The following is a 19,269-nucleotide window of genomic DNA, read 5'->3' as shown; positions in this document are numbered from 1 at the left end:
TTGATATGTCTAAAGTGTTCACTGTCACCAAGTGATTTGAGTAACGGCTGAGTTTCTGCCGCTGAACAGAAACTAAAGCTACCTAAGCAACACAAATGTGTTTCTAAATGTTTCTGGGGTTTTTTACTAGTATTCAGTATTAAAGGGACTGAAAAAAAACCAAACTGGCATTCTCTGAAGTGCTTAGAACACGTCACCAATGATAATGTTTTCCACATGGGACTTCTACTTCCTTTTGCAGCTATTTGATGTGACAGCCGTCTGAACTTACACACAGTTATTTTTAAACACTGCTATAATACAGCAGAGGTAAAAACAACTTTATTTCCAAATGGAAGCTTCTAAACGAATTTCAGAACATTTAAATGACACAAAAGACTCGAGATAAAATCTTGCTGCAATAATGACTGGGTGACTAAGGTTTCAGAAGACCACATATTTGCTGATAAAGCATAATGACAAGTGCCAGGGCTCAACAGCATTACTGAGACTAAAGCAGTAAGTGTCTGCAACTGTAATTGTTTAGATGTTTGAGTTATTTTGAAAAAAAAAAAAAAACAACAAAAAACAATGCCCCTTTCATAAGTTATCTGAAATATTGAATAGAATTTTCTTAATTTCTCAGCTATGCCTTCACAAGTAGACATATCAATAACGTGTTGTCTGAAGAGATTCTCAGCTTAGATAGGCAGTGTTTCTCTTATGAAATTTTCTTGCATGATGAAAGGTTTCCCCAAGATCTCCTCCCAGCAAAATTAAGCCTACACACAGTAGTCACTTGATAGCAGTATCTCTCATTTCAAAAGTTTGGGGGGGGGGGGGGGGGTGTGTTAAATAGGAGTATACTTTCACTTGTATAGATCACTTTAACATCAGAGGGATTTCCAGATGCTCAGAGACCCACATGCACTGATCGCTGTCTGACTGCCTTACTGCAGGGACTTTAGGCCTTATCCAGCCACCACCATGCTTTCTAGCAGAATGCAAAAAGAGCACAAAAACCCCAAACTTTAATCACTGAAGAACAGGTGATTAACCCTCTGCATTGATGAAAAACATAGGGCCAACAGGGTAATACCTAATCACCTTGTCTATGTATTAATAACAGGGTTTTTTATTATATACAGGACACCTCTTTAGCCTTTCCAGCATGGAAAGTGCTGTTTGCATTTTAAACAGAGCATAGCGCAAATGCCTGTGTTTAATTATATTTCCCATCCTACTCCCCTCAAGATTTTTTAAAAAGTATAGGAGAGATGGGATGTGTAAGGGAAGAAAAGCATAGCGGAAATGTCTGGTCAACTCAAATCCTAACACAGCCACAGGCAAAACCAATCCAAGAATTGTATTTGGGTGTTCCAAAAAAGGAGCTAGTGTGTTTAAGGTCTCTGCAAGAGCAACATCGTACCTTTAAACACATGGTGCTGACTTTGTGTTTTCACACACCACATCTCTTCTTTGGTGAGACTTTTTTAAAAGTGAAAAATGTATAATTATTTACATATTTCACCTAATGTACCTGATGTTACACCAAGAACTCTGCTACAGGAGGATGAGAAAAGGAAATAGTTTACCAAAACCAGCACCTGGATAGAAGTTTAAAACGTTTTGGTACCATGGACACACTTAAAAACGTTGACAAATTCAGTTTCATTAAAAAGGTGATAGGTGGCTGCAGTTTTGCATTTCAGTTTCTGAACCTTGAAATCTCTTTCTCCCACAAAAGGAATCTGCTTCAAAGCTTCCATATCTGGAAATGAAAGCACCAGAGTAATTGCTACAGCACAGGCTGCCGAACTGCTCTGAACTGACTGGTATGCCCAGCACCTTGGGCTGTTTAATGAGAAAGGCCTGCAGCTGAACAGATTGGGCTGTGCATGTCCCCATCCTCACGTGTATTGGAGCCATTTGGAAACAAACAGCTCAATCATGAAAGAGTAAATTTGAGGAAAATTTCAGATCCCTGATTTCAAGAAAGAAAAGAAAGAGGAGATACTTAATCTCCTTATTGCTCCTGTTTTTCCTCTTTTAAGCATCACCAAAGATGCAAGCCTTTCTTTATCTCCTTCAGTAAGTACCCTTTTTAACAACTACCTTAAGAGCATCACCCATGGAAAACAAAGAGTCAGTTATAAGAGGCAAGGGCTAGTGCATCGCTCACCTGCTGCTGATGCCCAAGTCGGAGGCCTTGCAGACACAGCAGACATGCAGCCTAGCAAGTTTCACTGAAGACTTCTGTCAGGTCAGCAAGACCCTCTAAGTGGTTGCTTGTATACAACTAAATTTAAAGCCACAGCATCCCCTCTCTCTCTCACACAGTAATACTCAAAGAGAACCAGCAGTTGGAGGAAGGCAACAAAAAGTTAAAACAAACACTGTGCATCATCTGGAATCACATTTTGAACAAGAACTGTGCATCAAAAAGCCACACTAACAAGGTGCTATTTAGCTTGGCCAACTTCATGGCAACTCCAGCCTGTGCCCCAGCAAGCGCCCGGGCTCTGGCTCTACCTACAACAGCTACTGAGAGCCAACCCCAGCTGCTCTGGAGTTTGGGACTCCACCTTTAATGAGCCTAATTAATTTACTTTCAAGGTAGCCTGACTCCAGATTGCACTGTAGTTTCCAAGTGTTTTCCATAAAGCCAGGGGGAAGAGATGTACACTCCTTTTGAGCCTTGCCATGATCCAGGGCACCCCTCCAGTTTAGGAGCTGCTCAGCACCTCTCCTGGGCCAAGGGGAAAGACCCAGTGCTGGTTCCCAGGAGGGCCCAGGGAAAAAAATACCGAAAGGGAAAACACCGCACAACATAGTCTTCTGAAGGAAGACTGAATTGGGATTTGATTATTACAGCCAGTCCTCAGATAAAGTATTACAACTCCTAAAAGTTTTTTTTTTTAAATACCCTTCTTAAGGTGATGTGATACAGAAACAGAGATCACTGCCCTCATCAAGGTGCTTTTATTTCCTTATTCGCTCACTCAGTTTTCTAACATAAATTTTCCTCTGCTACTGACAACTTCTGCATTATTTATACAGCAGTCAAAGTATAATTGGCCTCTTTCACATGAGTGAATATCGACATATATGAGGAAAAGTAGGGCAAGGAGAGAATGCAGATAAGTGACAATTTCCATATTTGCAGAGGAAACAGTTGTACTCTGACAATGTGACAGAGTTTAGATGTACTGTTGTTCTGCATTTATATGTAGTTGATGTCTAGCTTATAAAGGTTCATTTAGTTATAAAAAACATGTTTAGCTGCTAACTCAAAGGATAGAAATGAAGGAGAAATTCTCGTGACCGGAGATGTCAACAAGACAACCATTTTGCTGTGATATAATTTTTCAGAGTACCAGATTTTTCTTTCTAGATCATTCTAATTTTGATTCATTTTTTACCTAACATGAAAATACAATTCCTACTATGCACAGTACTGTGACAGCAATTGTCAATTCCCAGTTTTCAGAAGAAAGCTTAAAATACATATCCTATTTTATTCTCCACATTACCACCTTCTGTTTTATTTTAATATAGCAGATTTTTCCCCAGGTTTTTTTTCCCCACAGCACTTTAATGAATATATATATATCTCTTACACCCTGAAGCTTTAACATGACAGTGTATTCCCATGCAAAGAGATGCAATGGCATGAATTTAAGGGGGTCACAAATCACATAGATCACCAGAGCAGATTTCTACATACAAATTACACAAAGCTATTTAAACAGATCCCGCACTACAGCTCAGAAAACCTGATTTCATCTGTCATAAAGCACAGCAGAACTACAGCCTTGAAGTGCATTAAGGTTGTACATGAAGGAGGGGCAGCTGTGCACAGGGAGGCAAGAGGGAAGAACCAAGCTAACTCTCAAAGCAGTGTACCTGCTCAGGTGCAAAACTTACTGTGCTTAGAATGGGGAAAGCACACCCTCTAGCAACACAGGAGCTGCTGCTTTTCTTCTCTCCCCCAAGAGCTTTGCTGACCAGAGGAGAGGCAATACGACAAGCCTTCCTGTACTTTGTCAAGCACGATTATTTCCATCACTACCATTTGTGCAGACCTGCTTGGTTCCCCGCATACTTCAAGCAAGATCCAAAGCCTAGCAAAGCTGACAGAACTCTCTGTATCAGCTTTAGGTTTCAGAAAACATCTGAACTGACGTGACTCAATGTCACCTACAGTAATGTAGGGTGTCTCCTTTCACACAAACCCACTTTCACCAGCACAGACTGGACAAGACCAACTTCAACAATTTGCCCAGAACTATGAAGTAAACTGTCACTCCCAACACAATGGATCTTTACTTACAGTTTTACAGACAAGGTGTCCACCTTTCTGTGGAGCTGAGGGTAACATTTACATTACTATTAAGAACTCTACTTCAAGATACAAAGTTTATTCTTTCCTGGCAGCACTGCACAGATTCTGCAGAGAGACAGATTTGCTATTCTATACAGCAAGACATTTATCTCCAAATACTCTTTTTAAAGCCAGGCTCTTGAACAAAGTTAATGCACTACTGAAGTTAAGTATTCCCCATGAATCAAATACAGCAATAACTGCAGTAAAACAAATAATTTGAGCCGGATTTTAATTGGATACTTCCAAATATACCACCATACCCCTTCGGAGCAATAACTTTCTTTATTCACAACTGCTAAAAGCAATTTTAAGCAGTCACCACACAGTAGTTTCACACAGAGATCTAATTCTCCTCTTCATAGAAAAGATGGTATTGTGATTAGCACTATTAATTTGGATTCAGAAACCTGGGTTCAGTTTTCAGCTTTGCCAAGGGCTCCCCAGTAAGGCCTTGGGCATATCACTTAGGATTCAAGTGTCCCATGTCAGGTGTCTAAAATCAGCTGATTAAGTCTCATCTAGTGATCCCAGAGTTTTTATAGTCACTGAAAAGGAACAGATACCTCCAGAGAGCAGCCTGCCTCACACCAAGGCAGCTGCCTAAGACAGGTCAAATGAATCACCTTCTGAGGATACTTAAAGTTTAATGAGATGAATCCCATCCTTAATCTCCTTCTGCCATTGATCCCCATCTGTCATAAGAGATTTATGTTTCAGCACATCAACAGAACACTACTTTGATTGGCTACCACGTAATAAAAATGACTATTTGATGTGGACAGGGTTGTACACTTCACAAAAAGGATAATCCTAAAAACTTTACCTGAAGTCTTCAAGACAGGCTTCCTGAGCAGTTACGGTTTTGGCTTTCAGTTTGTTTTGCCCAGTTACACTTCACATACCAGAGTGATAGTGTAAAGGACTACATGTTCTCCTGCTTTTAACTTCTCATTGGAAGGGGAAGCAGAAATCTCGAATAATTACATCAATCTCCAAACAGATAAACTGGCTCCTATAGTAGGGAAGCATACATAGCAGAACTTTGCTAATTCTTCTATCAAAGAAACCTTCAGAAATTGCCTTCTGGCATGAAGTAGCTAGGCTCTTCAGTATTCCTAGAGCTGGAACTAGTTTATCTACTTCATGCCAGATAAATTCCCTCTTGGCCACATGCTAAAATCCAGCCCCTTTGTACTATCCCACCTGCAAATAATTCATGTCCCAGTTGCAAGGATGGCATTAAGCATAAAACAGCTTTCTTCAGTCACAAGCCAAACAGTTTACACAGTTTTCAACTGGAAAGTGGCAAATAAGATTGCTGGGAAACAAGAAACTTGTTTTGTTTAAAACTGATGAATTCTTAAGTTATATCAGGATGAAGTGAAAGAGATTGTGAAGAGTAACCCAGCATAGCTTCAACTTAGAGCTCTAAACTGAGTGTCCAAGTCCCCTAGTATGAACAGCACAGCCTTAATGACCAGCAAAACATACATACATCTAGCAGAGTGCCTAACAGACAACCATTCGCATTTTCAGGTATGAAGCTCCCATGACACAGGTAAAATACCTTTGAAGGACAAGGTTGATATGATTATGGCAATGAATTGTTTATATGAATTTACCTCTGGGGGTGTTAAATAATGGCACTTTTTCAACATTTGGGCCAATTTTTTTTTTTTTTTGCACAACAGTCCATGTCCCCAGTCAAAGATCTGGATCCTATTATGCTAGGCACAGTATAAACACATTACAAGATATGTCAGACCCTGTTCTAAAGAGACTGCAGAGCAAACACTACTTCTCACAAACACGAAGCAGCTCTTGATGAAACAGCTGTCACCGGCTACAACCCACATTTGGAATGCACCGTGTTAACAGAGGATGTGGAAAAGTAAGCCATCAGCCCTTTTCCTTTATTCCATAACAAAAATCAACTAAACAAAAATCAAACAAATGAAAATACCAAAAAAACCCCTTATTGACCATACATTAGGATGTGTGCCAAAAAAGCAAAATACTGCCTTTGATTTTTCCAATGTGTTTAGGCAAGCAAGCAGCCTACAAAATCAAAATAAGCTTAAAAGCCTAACTAGCTATTCTAAGTGATGGTGACAGTAAATTACTTTTGATGCAGTTTTCCAATTCATCTGTAAGTGCTTTGAAGGAGAGGGGGAAATAAATCTAAAATTCTGGGATCTAATTCAGCCCATCTAATAAAAGGAAATATGATTTACTAAGAAATACATTAACAAGAATTCTGCTCTAAGTGAGCCAGAATTGCATGTACAATATTTGGCCAAGTCCAATGGAAAAAGCAACATGGCCTGAAGCAGTTGCTTTGTAACAGCAAACAAAATTTCAGCATGTGTCTGTTTCAGGCTCACTCTGTGTGCCTTATCTAGGAAAAAAAACCCACATATTTACTACTGTTGAAACTGATAGTTATTGCACATGCTGTGACTGTATCCACCATTTGAAAGGATACTGGCCCATATGTTGAATATACTTATTGCACGTTAGACACTAACTGACTTGTTGTGACTAACCAGTTAACAATGATTCCATCTCTGCTATGCAGTGTTTATGTAGGTTGTAATCTTTATATCTGCACCAGCATGCACAGAATTTTTGACCATCACTGAACAACACACAGCCCTCCACTCTCATACCTCACTGCTAAGCCCATTAACTTTAGTTCCTCTTGGTCCTACCAAAATTTCACATACATACAGAAAACTCATACACCCTGTAATAATAGGGCAATAGCTTTGACTAGGGCAATAAGTTGACTAATCACAATCAATAAACTTGGTGATGGTCTTTAAGAGAGGGAAAGTTCCTGTACATTCCCTTATTTTTTTTAAGTACCACAGCACAAGATAAACACTAATTACAGTTCTACATTACTTACAATACACCTCTCCAACTCTGTACTTAGAACTTACGCGATACAATCTTCTCTAAGATTGGTTGAACCAACTACCTTCAAGTATCTTACCAGCAGTATAGCTGTAAGTAGAAGAAGCTAAACTAGTATTTTTCACAATTTAAGGATAAGTTCTTGTATTACCTTATCTGCATAACTCCTAAGTTATTCAGAATCAGCAACACATTTATCCCCAAAGGACCAATAAAATAGCCAATATTTGGCCTAATGGAACAAAAAACTTGAATAATTTGTTAACTATAACAATCTGAATATGCCTTCAGCTAGGCTCAGTACTCACTACATCCTCCTGTGGTCTCCTGTCCACCCTTTCAAATTCATGCATTTACCAAAACATCCAAAGCAAACACTGCAATCTATACAGAGAGGTTGGAGTTTTGCCTCCCTAGAAGACATTACTTTTCTTCATCACAAAAAAGGTCACAGAACTGAGTGGGAGAAGGCAATAACACCACAAACTAAGGCATACCAGGTGATAACCCCCTCCAGCAAATAAATTAGCTTTATTCTGTGGAATCAGTTAACACCATTGAACTCTGAAACAGTTTTAAACGCAGCTGAAGAGCAGAGCCACTCTAAGAGCCATATTTCAACCCAAAGCAAATTAAATGCTCCCAGCTGATGTTAATACTAAAAGGATTTTTTATTTTTTTTAAGCTATAGCCAGAGGAATATTGACAAGTTCCACTAACATTGTGCCAATTATTTTTCCTTCCACCTATACTCAGTGCACATATTTTGGAATCCTGTTGATGGGTACAGATACCTACGAGCTATCTGGAAAGACAGAAAAAGGTTCTGGCTTTAGGGATACACTTGAATCCTTCAATAATGGTGTAGAAAGTCCCTACTATGCCTGCAAAAGTCTGGTTAGTCACCTTCAATGAATATCTGGCTGGCTGTTGCTTCAGAAACCTGTTGATGCTACATGGATAAACAGTGCTCAGCTCAAAAGTCTGAACTCTAGCTGCCTGATATAGAGCCAAAATATTTATGATTCTTCTAAAATGCTGCCTTTAATAGTCAGTTTTATATCTTGTTCACCTATAACAACAGAGAACTTCCATCAATATTTATAAAGAATAATTTATTCTAAACAGCTCACAAGTATTAGCCAGTGTACTATTTGCAAAGCCAATATTTGCATATCAAATATTAAAGTAGGTCCAAGTCATTATTAAAAGTGGACATATATCCTGAAAATGACAAATGCAAGGAAGAACACCTGCCCATGACTTCAGGTGGTTTGGTCCTAGATGATTTTACTGTAAATTTTCACTTTTAGCATGTTCTCAGCCAGCTAAAAGAGCACAAAATACACATTAATACAGAAAATAAACCATAAAATCATATTATGTAGGCTTTACAAAAATAAAACAAATATACAAGATAAGAGCAGCAGAGGCCTTACTACAGCATACCATGAAGAAGCAACCGATCTCTTTCAAGGTTACAGGGATGTTTCCTGATGTTTCTCTGCTCTAACTAGCACTTGAGTAAGCTAACACAGCTTGAAGCAAGCTGAATCTGAAGAGCAAGTGCAAGATAACTTCTTGTCATATGATTAAGAACAGCCCTGATGAGAAGGACTTGGTGGTGTTGGTTGACAAGAAGCTCAACAGAAGCCAGCAGTGTGAACTCACAGTCCAGAAACCATGTGCTGGGGTGCATCAAAAGGAGTGTGACCAGCAGGTCGAAGGAGGTGATCCTGCCCCTCTACTCTGTTCTCATGATACCCCACCTGCAGTACTGCATTCAGCTCTGGGGTCCCCAACATAAGAAGGACATGGAGCTGTTGAAGTGAGGCCCGAGGAGAGCCACTAAGATGACCAGAGGGCTGGAGCACCTCTCCTGTGAGGACAGGCTGAGAGAGTTTGGCTTGTTCAGCCTGGAGAAGGCTCTGGGAGACCTCCTGACAGCCTTCCAGTACCTAAAGGGGGCCTACAATAAAGCTGGAGAGGGACTTTTTACAAGGGCAGGTAGTGACAGAACAAGGGGTAATGGCTTGAAACCAACAGACAGCAGACTTAGGTTAGGTATTAGGAAGAAATTACTTACTGTGATGGTGGTCAAGACACTGGAACAGGTTGCCCAGAGAAGCTGTGGCTGCCCCATCCCTGGCAGTGTTCACGGCCAGGTTGGATGGTGCCTTGAGCATCCTGCTCTAGTGGATAGCGTTCACACCCGTGGCAGGGGAGTGGAACTGGGTGATCTTTAAGGTCCCTTCTAACCCAAACCATTCTATGATTCTAAGACTCATATGAAAAACAACTATGATGAAGTGATAATTGTGGAAAAGAAAAAAAGGCATCTACTGTCAGACTTTTCCTGAGGAAGTATTAGCATGTCCCAGATACAGTTATTAAATGCAGCAGTTTAACAAATACATCTTTAATAAACATTTGGGCTGTTAGAAAAGAGGTAAACTTTAGTTTCAGGATCCAGCAATCCTTAACTTCAACCATCACTCCGCTCACAGTCAAAAATGCATTTGTATTTCACCCTCTCCTGGACTACTCAGGCACACATCCTTGGCAACTCAATGGGAGGACACTCTCAAAGATAGTCTTACTTGCCACTTTGGTAGAGTGTGGTATCCCTCCCATATGAGACACCCACTGTGTTACCAATGCCACTAATTAACCATTCACAGTGTGACATGTGGAAAAAGGACATGGAAGATTCTCACCAAGATGAGTTTATCCTAATGAAAAGCCAGGTCGCTGACTCAGATGCCAAGCACAATGATTACCACCTGCAAGGCCAGCTCCAGAACAGGTCTGGAAGAACACAGTTCTTCAGGTAGCACCTGGCTGATGGCTGATAACACCAAGCTGTGTGGTTCGGTTGATACACTGGAAAGAAGGGATGCCATCCAGAGGCACCTCAACACACTTGTGAGGTGGGCTGATGCCAACCTTATGAAGTTCAACCATGACAAGTGCAAGGTCCTACACCTGCGTCGGAGCTATCCCAGGCACAGGTACAGGTTGGGCAGAGAAGAGATTCAGAGCAGCCCTGTGGAGAAGGACTTGGGGGTGCTGCTCGATGAGAAAATGAACATGAGCCGGCTTCAGTGCGCACTCGCAGCCCAGAAAGCCAACTGTATCCTGGGCTGCATCAAAAGGAGTGTGACCAGCAGGTCCAAGGAGGTGATCCTGCCCCTCTACTCCGCTCTTGTGAGACCTCACCTGGAGTATTGTGTGCAGTTCTGGTGTCCTCAACATAAAAAGGACATGGAACTGCTGGAACAAGTCCAGAGGAGGGCCACAAGGATGATCAGGGGACTGGAGCACCTCCCATATGAAGACAGGATGAGAAAGTTGGGGCTGTTCAGCCTGGAGAAGAGAAGGCTGCGTGGAAACCTCATAGCAGCCTTCCAGTATCTGAAGGGGGCCTATAGGGATGCTGGGAAGGGACTCTTCGTCAGGGACTGTAGTGACAGGACAAGGGGTAACGGGTTAAAACTTAAACAGGGGAAGTTTAGATTGGAGATAAGGAGGAAATTCTTTCCTGTGAGGGTGGTGAGGCACTGGAATGGGTTGCCCAAGGAAGCGGTAAGTGCTCCATCCCTGGCAGTGTTCAAGGCCAGGTTGGATGTAGCCTTGGGTGAGATGGTTTAGTGTGAGGTGTCCCTGCCCATGGCAGGGGGGGTGGAACTAGGTGATCTTAAGGTCCTTTCTAACCCCGACTATTATATGATTCTATGATTCTATTCTATCTGCAAACTAATTAAGGCATAGTTACACAAGCCCAAGCCAGACTGATGGGACAGATCCCACATTTGAAAGAGGGATTAATTAATTAACAGGCATTAATAGGAATAGAATTCCTGTTAATTAGCACCATTAACAGCTTTAGGACACATCTGAGAAACACAATAAATGGAAGAAACGGTTGCCAATTTCAGTGGGCTTTATATCAGGTCTCAAAAGATTAACACCAGATAGATAAATAAGCAGAAATTTCTTGTCAGTAAGGTGAAACAAAAGAGGATTATAGCATACAAGGGCAGTTTTACAGAAGTTCAGACAGAACCTCTTCACACTACACGAGTAACATACGATTTAGTCTAGGAGGTGCAATAGAAGTTAATGGCAGCAAGTTCAACAGGTTGGGGATTTTAAGGCCAGAAGGACAGACGATTATCCACTCTGTTCTCAAGGATTGGCACAAATCTGAAATCCAGCAGATCCTACACTGAATCTACAACTTGAGCCTGGTCTCACTAAAGAGACCAGAGATCTAGATCTAGAGACTTCACGTAGAAAGCTGTCATCTCCTCAGTAAGCTGGCCCAAACACTTGCCACGGATAGACAAAAAATTGGTAACTTATTTCTAGTCTGAGCTGTTGCAGCTTGCCGCCTGACCAGGCTGCTCCACAAGCCTTTACTTACTAAAGCACAATTTAACAGCCTAGGTTGCATTAGAAGGAGCGTGACCAGCAGGTCCAAGGAGGTGATCCTGCCCATCTACTCTGCTCTCGTGAAATCCCACTCGGAGTACTGTGTACAGTTCTGGTGTCCTCAACATAAAAAGGACATGGAAGTGTTGGAACAAGTCCAGAGGAGGGCCACGAGGATGATCAGGGGACTGGAGCACCTCCCGTATGAAGACAGGCTGAGAAAGTTGGGGCTGTTCAGCCTGGAGAAGAGAAGGCTGCATGGAGACCTCATAGCAGCCTTCCAGTATCTGAAGAGGGCCTACATGGATGCTAGAGAGGGACTCTTCATCAGGGACTGTAGCAATAGGACAAGAGGCAACAGGTTTAAGCTTAAACACTGGAAGTTCATGTTAGATAAAAGGAAGAAGTTCTCTACTGTAAGGGTGGTGAGGCACTGGAACAGGCTGCCCGAAGAAATGGTAAATGCTCCATCCCTGGCAGTGCTCAAGGCTAGGCTGGGCAGAGCCTTGGGCAACATGATCTAGGGTGAGGCATCACGGCCCATGGCAAGGGTGTTGAATCCAGATGACCTTAAATTCTTTCCAACCCTAACTATTCTATGATTTTCACTGATGTGGGAATCAAGATAGCTTTCAGCATATACAGCTTTCTAAAGAGAACAGTAAGCTTTTAGGAGTTTCATCAAGAAGCAGATTTGGCACATCCCAAATGACACAACTCCTGGCTCCCTTCTCCAAATAAATCCTACCTAAGTGTCCAATACCATTTTGAAGTTGAACACTTTTCCGACTCTCAACATTGCCATGTTCACAGCTACATATGGCTTCTCTCCTCTTTAAACTAATGATAGACTGTTTTCCCTAGATCCAATCCCCATGTATTTTCTCAGAGCAACTCTTCAGGGGGAAATCGTAACTACTCGAAGTAGGCAGAAGTGTTTCAACTCACTTTATTAAAACACCTATTCAGATGTAGTATGATGAGAAACCAAATTAAATCAGTCGGTAACAGCACTTTTTTCAACTTTATTTATTAAAATTGGCACAAAAAAACCCAGAAGTATTCTCATGAATGTGGATCTTTTCTTTTATTCCAGGTCATTGTTAAAGGTAATCTATAATAGAGTTGGAATAATGGAGACTGCAATTCCCCATACACCATCTTTTCTGCAATCAAATTTAAATCTATTCACACAGACAGTGATGCCTTTCTACAGTACTAACAATCAGAATATCACCCTAAGCTCATTTAAATGCTTTACTAAAGTCTAAAAACAAAGTTCATAATTTCAACAGGAAATAGAAACAATTTTTATTAATAAAAAACACTTTCAAATATGGGGATTTTCACTGGGACATATTACACTATCAATCTTTAACCCTCAACTATTTGCCAATTGATTGTCTTCTATCAGAAAAACACCATGCCATTAAGCTTTCCTTAAGTTATTACCTTTAGCCTTAAAACACAAACAAAAACCCCCACTCTAATGTATTTGCCACATATTCTCCCAAGAATTCCTCCCACCTCTAAGATTTAATGACAGAAATCAAACAGAAATAAAATATAAAGAAAAATGCCATTGCTTTGGACAAAAAAAATACACAAAAATATTAAAACTACATGACTACATGTCACAAGTGGTCATTAAGCATTGCAAATGAGAAGAGTTCAGTCTAACATTTACCTGTCAATGATCTATGTGTACACATTTTCTAGAAAATTTCTGGAAAAACTATGACTCCCTAAGACAGGGTCCTAAATGAGGTAAGCCATTTGTGTCAAGAAGTTGTGAATGCTTCATCGCTCACAGCTTTCAAGGCTAGGCTGGATGTGGCCTTGAGCAACCTGGCCTAGTGGAAGGTGTCCCTGCCCATGGAAGGGGGGGTGGAACTGGATGATCTTAAGGTCCTTTCCAACCCTAAGTCTACGACTCTATGATTTCCACAGGGCATTCCAGAAAAGCACTCCAATTATTTCCAGCTGCCATATCTACATGGTTATTCAAACACATGGAGATGAGGGAGTTTGCAGGCAAACATGTCTCCGATCCCACCTAGGCAACAGCTGCCAACTTTCCCATACTCCAACTGCTACACTGATTTTCAACCACACACAGAGAAACAATACCCTTAAGATAAAAGTACAAAACAGAACTTGATGGGCTTTTAAACAACCTGATTTACTCATTACAGAGAAGCTTTCAGGCATGTATCCTAATGTATTTGAGGCACTGCACCACCTAGTCAACCATGGCTACACCATTAAAAGTACTACAGTACATTTGGCTACTACCATAAATTCTGAATAATGCCCGGGAAACTTACAGTCAGCATCAAAGTACCCTAATCCATTTTAGCCACTTCTAAATAAAATATTTTCCTGAAATATATTAATATAATTATTCAGAGTTAACAAATAACAGTTTGCTTGGATAATTTCTGGTGACACTTTTTGAAATCTGTATGGTCTTCCATTTAGAAGAACCATATAAATATTAATAGCTTGTCAGATAACTATGCTGCACAGGAGACATTCTAGATTTACTTAGTGTTCCGTTACATTTCTCCCAGCATCTTTAGGGATGGCTAAAAAAGCAGTGGCATCCTGACTTGGCAAACCTCTGAGAATTCAAAAGATAGCAACAACACTCCCCCTAGGATGGAGAAGAAGTGTTCAGTGCCTGCTGTTTGGGGAAATACCTCCAGACTAGGAAACCATTAGAAAAGAAAAGCCAGCCTTTAAAGCATTCTGATTATAGGCATTTGCCAAAAACTTTCATTACAGCTCCTATCTAGCTTTTGGTCACTACATACCTCAGGAAATATTTTGGTTTATTTTATTTAAACCAGACTATTTTTTCTACAGACTGCTCATACAAATCACTCAGCTGGTCTACGTAGTCCCTGAAAGAGGTTGCCTATAGACTGCTCTTATCCTCTCACCAGAAGAGATCGTGAAGAACCCATGCCAGTTGTCCTGCTCCTAATGCATTCTGCTTTGGTATTTCATATTTCTGTAAAAGATACAACACTATAACCAACATTCCTAATCCCCCCTTACTGGGGTGTATTAGGAAGGAGTAAAGCCTACTCTAGCAAAGGCGACATTTGTACATAACCATTCTGAAAATATTTGTTAACCTAATGCTTTGTTTATTCAGTCTGGCAAATGCTTTTATTTTATCTTCAAGTATATTTATTAAATGTCAGAGGTAAACATAAATTCATAGTTGGCTAACAAGCCTCCCTTATGTATATTTCTAATTAAGCTTCTTCCTAGATACGAAGTAATGTTTAAAACAAACATTCTATGGAGAATCAAAGTAAATCAAATTATGAAGTATTTCTCGTTGTGAAACTGCATATTTATATGGGCATCACCAGCAGAGGGAAGGCAATCACGATATCCACACGCAATAATTCCTCCATGCTTTTCTTCTGGATAGGCAGAAATATTTTCTTGTCCTTTTCAATTGCATTGCAAACTTTTGATGTCTCTTCCACAGCAGGTAATACGAGGTAGCGTGCACTCTTTATTCAGAACGCAGTTCCCAGTAAGACTTGATCTGTGTGTTTAAATGTGTGTATAAATATAAAACCACAGACATTCACGCGTAAGTATTTTTAAAATCGCAATCAGGCTGCTGAACTGGCAAGAAAAGACTGCAATATACTAAATAAGAGCTTCATTTTCATGTGAGGAAACATCAATTAGATGAGTTCTGTACAGCCGAGTGGCTTAAAAACTTCTGCCAAGACCCTAAGCTGCTCCTTTTTCTTACTTATTACAGCCAACCCTGCCAAAAAAACATAAAAATTGATTTTATGTTTCCGGTCTCTCTCTGCTAGCTGGAAAAGTATAGATTTTTTTCCTACCTTTCTGACAAACAGAGCCTTCCTTTATCTCACACCTTCTCAACTACGACACTAACCAACACTAAACATCTCCTCTCTTCTATCCGATTTAAGTTACAATTAAGGTAAGAGAATGTTTCAGATTGGTAAATCAAACACTGCTTTGTATCTATGGGCTTTAAGTGCTTCTCGCCCGTCAGTGTTACAGAGAAGGCTATATCCCACTTGCGCTGCAGTGGCATACTCAGTAAATTATTATTTTCCACATTTGTTCCGGGGAAGTGTTATAGCACTGCTCTGTTAGTCTGTGAGCTACCTCTTTAAATTCCAGTATCAACCCTTAAAATGGATTTCGCATCTTTTGCATCAAACATTAATAAGGCTCACTTAGGCACTCTTAATGTGAAGGAAAATTGGGCTTCTATGAAATGGCTACACTAGAACATTTCATGCTTTTGCAAGTGCAGGAGTATGATTATTTTCTACAGTATGTCATTATCTTCTGCCCTGTGGTTCTTTTTTAAATTATCTCTTCTCACTCAAGCTGCCTACACTACATTTTTAAGCTATATAGTTTCAATTTATGAATTGCATGCATGCAAATTCTGAGCAACTATACCACAAGCCAAGTAATGGACCACATTAAAGTATATTCCCCTCAGACACTACTAACAGAGCTACAAAATTCCAAAAAGCTTCAAGAAAAAAAAAGATACGTATTTGCCTCCTAAGACGTAAAATCAGGTCATTTGTTTCCAAAACATACAAGCAAATACTATTCTAGACACACGTGGAATCTCCTTACACTTTCCTCAGCAGGTTTATTTAAGCATGGCAGATGTCATTTCATATCCTCACAAAGATAATTAGTTTGCTGCCGACTTGTCCTTGTACCAGAAAGCTCCCCCTCCCCTTTTCAGGGTCACTCCTAAAACAATTGCTCATCTGTAGCTCTAGACGTCAATCCACACAGGGAAAGGAGTCCCCTCTTGGGCTTGCAACTATCATCTTCCGTTTCTGAGGACGAAGTAACTCTCTCGGACAATAAAGCAGTTTAGACAGCACGTAACAGATTAACACACAACCCGGATGGCACGCTGCATAGCCGCTCAGAGGATCAATATCACCATTGCTGATTAGTAGTCTAGTTGTGGTCTACAACATGTATGTGTATCTAAAATTACTCTACTGACCTTTGTACAGAATGTATTATTTCAGGGACAGTGAAATATGATTGCACTACAGCCTTCTGCATTGAATACACAAGGTAATAAACACAGAGATCTTTCTTCTTCACCCACAAATGGCTATTAAATAAGGAAAATAAGACTTGACATCCCCCAGATAGTCAAAAGGAATGATTTATTCAGATGCTAACATCTGTCTCGAGGTTGTGGCCAAATGCTATTCTGTGCTCATTTAGGACTCCACTTGGAAAGCTTTTCAGTTACATTTACCTAGAGATTTCTCCCTACCACTTCCCATCTGACAGAAATCACTCAGCCGGGTCTGATGAATAATAGCAAAAGGCAGCTTGTATCAGAGATGACTGAATTACAGATTGTTGAAAGTGCCATAAAGGCTCATTCCAATGACTACATTTAATTTACTTCCTATACTGACTACCAGAAGCTGCTAGTCGTTTGATATCTCTATTTCAGAAGACTGGGAACAAAAGAAATATTAACATTCTTCTCCACTTTCTTACTACGCTACCTAGTAGAGTTTGATAGGCAAAATTAACTTTTAAACAGAGCGCTGATCCCCTACCCATACCCTGTGGGGGCATAGGACAAGACCGTAATGTACCCAAGAAACAAAGCAAGACAAGTGGAATTAAATAAGGCGAAGGAAATAATGCCGGAGATCACATTAAACTGCATGTAAAGAAAATGCTTTAGCTCGGCAGCCTTCTTCAGTAATGCAGGAAAGGCTTTCAGTAAACTGAAGAACAGATGAGAAGATGCTGCCCCGCGGGCAGGAGGGGGGTCAGGGCCCGGGAGTCGGCACACCGCCGTGCCCCTGCCCAGGGCGGTGCCGGCCAGGTGAAACCCGGAGGAACAAGTTGGCCCGGCGGCCGCCCCGGCGCCGGCTTCGGGCAGCGGCGGGGAAGGACGGAAGGATGGAGGCGAGCCAGGCGGGCGGACGGCGCCCCGCTCCCGCAGAGGGGGGTGACCGCGGGCCACGGTGGCAAAGGCAGATGGAGGGGGTCAGAAGGGCGGGCACCCCCTTTGTCTGAACCACACCCCCCGTTATCCCCCCCCCCGCCGGGAGCGCCCTGGGGGCGGGCTCCCGCCACCCGCACCCGCGGGCAGAGCCCCGGGCAGGCGGTGCCGCCGGCCGCCCCCGGAGCATGTGCTCTGCCCCCGCCCGCGCAGCGGCCGCCCCCCTTCCTCCCTGCCCGGCGGGCCCCCCTACCTCCGCCCGAGGCGACGCCGCCCGGGCGCGGCCCCGGAGCGTCACCTTACCTGGCAAGCCGGGCGGGAGCAGCCGGCTCGTCCTTCCGCCTCCCCCCGCGGCGGCACCACGAGCGCCCGGGCCCCTCCCGGGGAGAGGCTGCGGTGCACGGCGGGGTGCGCGGCAGGCGGGCTGCCCCGGGCCCCTGCGCTCGGCGCGCACGACGGCAAGTTGCGGCGGCCGCCGGCGGGCTGGGCTGGGCTAGGCAAGGAGCGGCGGAGACGGCACGGGGGCTACGCGGCGCCCGGAGCGCCGCCACACTGCAGCGTCTCCAGGAATCCCTCCCGCGAGAGGCAGCCCATCACCCCCGGCCCGCCGCCCTCATTGGCTGGGGGGCGGGGAGACGGGCTCCGGCAGCCAATCGCCCGGCGCACAGCATGGGTGGAGCCGCCGCGCCGGCCTCGCCCATCCCATCCCGCGCCCGTGCGGTCCCTGTCCGTCCCGTCGGGCGGGGCCGGGCAGCGGCGGGCGGGGAGGAGGAGAAGGAGGAGGAGATGGGGGATGATGGTAATGATGATGGGGATGATGATGATGATAAGGATGTGGGCATCCCCGCGCATGGCGGCCAGGGCTGCCTTCCGCCGCGGGGCCGCCGAGCCACGGACCCAGAGGCCGTCGGGCAAGCTGGGTGCCCCGAGCCGCCAGTGCGGAGGGTAGCGGAGGCGGTAACGATCTTGGCCAGGCGCTGCCGCTGCCCCCCGCTGCTCGGTAGTGCGCGAGCGAGAGGGCGATTCGGGCCCTCCCGCTGCGGCGGGCCCATGGGCAACCGGCGCCGGGCAGTCGCGACTGAGCGGTGGGGTCGTGATTGGCGTCTGTGGCTTAGCCGAGAGCAGACCTTATCGCGTGTTCAGGTAAGGACATGCAAAGGTTAACTTAATTCCCTTGATCCATCCACTCTGAACTGCCGCTTTGATTAACATTGGTCTGCAAAATGTAACTGTAACAAATTCAATTAAGGGAAGCACATTTCTTCAACTTTTAATTAGATTTACCCTATTTGTCTAATGTTTAATATGACATAAAAAGCTGCTCCGGTTCCAGAGGGAAATGGAAATAGATTTAGATGTAAGCTTAGCTTTTAAAAACACAACGGACTGAAGTTCTTTGTTCCTCAGCATATATTATTGTTGCATCTACACTCAGAGGCACAGGAGGAAAACATCATTTTATCTGCAAAATTGTACAACTAATAGTGTGGTATTTATGTAAGAGTTTCCTATAGCCTTTAGTTGGTCA

At 42.8% G+C, this 19,269-nt stretch overlaps 1 protein-coding gene across 4 annotated transcripts in view; it reads right to left on the bottom strand.

The window, feature by feature from the left end:
- Positions 1–18,333, bottom strand: part of SYT1 (synaptotagmin 1) — a 368,604-nt gene extending 350,271 nt beyond the window's left edge. For 2 of the 4 annotated variants that reach the window (XM_065669324.1, XM_065669334.1), the window contains exon 1: positions 18,045–18,333. The gene's annotated coding sequence lies outside the window, so the exon portion shown is untranslated. Of the gene's footprint in view, positions 1–2,161; positions 2,240–18,044 lie in introns of those variants that run through there. The other 2 variants (XM_065669329.1, XM_065669349.1) reach the window with 2 other exon arrangements.
- Between the last annotated feature and the right edge of the window lie 936 nt (positions 18,334–19,269).

Source organism: Lathamus discolor, chromosome 1, assembly GCF_037157495.1.
Source record: "Lathamus discolor isolate bLatDis1 chromosome 1, bLatDis1.hap1, whole genome shotgun sequence".
Taxonomy (NCBI): Eukaryota; Metazoa; Chordata; class Aves; order Psittaciformes; family Psittacidae; genus Lathamus; species Lathamus discolor.
The sequence above is the reverse complement of the archived record's forward strand: the minus strand, read 5'-3'. Positions and strand labels throughout refer to the sequence as shown.